Genomic DNA, 2,662 nt, shown 5'->3' with positions numbered 1-2,662 from the left:
ATTCCTTCTTCCTTTCTTTCCAATTTTATCTCTTCTTCCTTCCTTCATCTGCCTTTTTTTTTATTACCTATGAAGTGAGACCAAAAAAAAAAAAAACAGAAACAAAAAACCCTGGAACTGTGAAAAGACCAGAGTTAGACCCAAAGAAGGGGCATCACAACAGCTGTGACAGGGAGACAGATTTCACTCTGCGATTACAAGAACCTGCAAGTTATTGCGTATTAGTATTATTATTATTTTTCCATTATTTATATCTTTTATTTTAATATTATTTTTGTATTCCTCTTCTTTCTGTATAGTCTGCTTTGCTTGTCTGGTTATATTGTATCATTGGACAGGTTTTCCCTAATATCTCTTTCATAGTGTATTCCTAATTTACTGTCCTTCACTTCACTTGTATCCCATTAGTACATTACTCAAAGTCCTATACTCCCTATTCTTGTTATCCAAATCACATACATTCTGTCATATGATTTTTGCTCCAATATTATTGTTAGTAAAAACTGTTCCATATAATTGTAAATACTTCACAACACCCCTCCCAGATCTTAGCCCACTTCACAGTTTCCTGAACTCTGTAAATGTAGTGGTTAACTCTATTCTCTAACATACTATACCTATTTACTATCCTTTACCCTCACCTTACTTCAGAATCTGACCTCCCAAAACCTTACTGCTTTCTAGATCCAACTCACAATCCTTTCTTCCCCAACAAGAGTCTTATCTTCTTTCATCCTTTCTAAAAATCACCTAGCTGGGTGGAAGATCATGGTTAACACTATACATAGCCAAAGGATCTCCTATCTCTTCTCTACTGGCTGCTACTATAAATATCATAGAATACTCTTTTGCTGTCTTAAACCATTTTGCCTCCCCCCTCCAACTGATCACAAAAAAGAGTAGATGGAAGGGGTGAACACCAGGATACCCACTGGAAGAAGAAAGCCAACAAAAAGAGGAACCACTAACAGATAACAGAAGAAGGTGAAGGAGGGAGTGGAAACCACACAAACCTCAATATAGGAACTACTGGAAATACAACTAAATAGTGAAGACACTACCCAGTACAAACAACTGAACAAGAGCAAGGGAGAATCCTCAAAACCTTGTACACACAAAAGAACCAGCTTCAACACACCTGCCTTCACCAGCAAAACAAAATACAAGAGGTGGTGGGCAGAGTAACACTCATTTAACCAGCTGGTGGGAAGGACCCACCAAAGAAAGACCCAACAACAATCAAAACCCAAAGACAAATACAGAGTCAACTTAAACTATAGCCCAAGACCGGTGAGCTCTGGAGATCAAGGAGATTGCATCACTGAATCTCACAGGCATTCTACCACAGAAGTTCACACCATAAACCTTGGGAGCCAGAACTGATCAATTTAAGAAGCTGAGGATAACAAGAAGAGTCTCACAAACAGTGGGAAGACAAAGGAACAGTCCCCAAATGAAAGGAAAGGAGAAAGCCTCAGAAAGAATGCTAAATGAAATAGAGGCAACTCAACTATCAGATATTGAGTTCAAAGAAATGATTATCAGGAAGCTCAATGAGCTCACAATGAGCTATCAGAAACTTCAGGGAAGCTACAATGAACTCACTGCAAACTATATCAACATGAAAAAGGAAATAGAAACTACCAACAAGGGCCAAGAGGAAATGAAGAATACAATTTCTGAACTGAAGAACACAGTAGAAGGAATGAAAAGCAGGATTGACGAAGCAGAAGATCAGATCAGTGTGCTAGAGGACAAAGTAGAAGAAAACACCCAGAAAGAGCAAGAAAAGGAAAAGAGCCTGAGAATAATTAAGAGGGGTGAAGAGAAATGCAAGACAATATGAAACATAATAATATCTGTATAATAGGGATACCAGAAGGAGAAGAAGAAGAACAAGGGATAGAAAACCTATTTGAAACAGTAACGGTGGAAAACTTCCCTAATTTGATGAGAGAAAAAGTCACACAAATCCAGGATATACAGAGATTCCCAATCAAGAGGAACCCAAAGAGGCCCACTTCAACACATATCATAATTGAAATGGCAAAATACCAAGACAAAGAGAGAATCTTAAAAGCAGCAAGGGAGAAACAGGAAGTAACATACAAGGGAGCCTCAATAAGGCTAGCAGGTGACTTCTCAATAGAAACGCTCCAAGCCAGAAGGGAATGGCAAGAAATATTCCAAGTAACTAGAACCAGAGGTATGCAACCAAGGCTACTTTACCCAGCAAGGCTCTCAGTCAACACAGAAACCAAATAAGGAGCTTCCCAGACAAAAGAAGTCTAAAAGAATACACTCCACCAAACCAGCTCTGCAAGAGATGCTAAAAGGACTGCTTTCAGGAAAGGAAGGAAAAGAGAGAGAGAAAGAGAGAAAGGAACACACGTACACAAATGGCAATGAATAAGTACCTATCAATAATAACCTTCAACATAAATGGATTAAATGCTCCAATCAAAAGACATAGAATAGCTGAATGGATAAGAAAGCATGACCCACACATATGCTGCCTACAAGAGACCCACCTCAGGATAAAAGACCTACACATCATGAAAGTGAAGAGCTGGAAACAAATTTTCCAAACAAACCAATAGGAAAAAGAAAGCTGGGGTAGCAATACTCATATCAGCAAAATAGGCTTCCAAAAAAAGGGCCA

The sequence above is a fragment of the Phyllostomus discolor genome, chromosome 12, assembly GCF_004126475.2.
Source record: "Phyllostomus discolor isolate MPI-MPIP mPhyDis1 chromosome 12, mPhyDis1.pri.v3, whole genome shotgun sequence".
NCBI lineage: Eukaryota > Metazoa > Chordata > Mammalia > Chiroptera > Phyllostomidae > Phyllostomus > Phyllostomus discolor.
Note: the sequence above shows the minus strand (reverse complement) of the source record.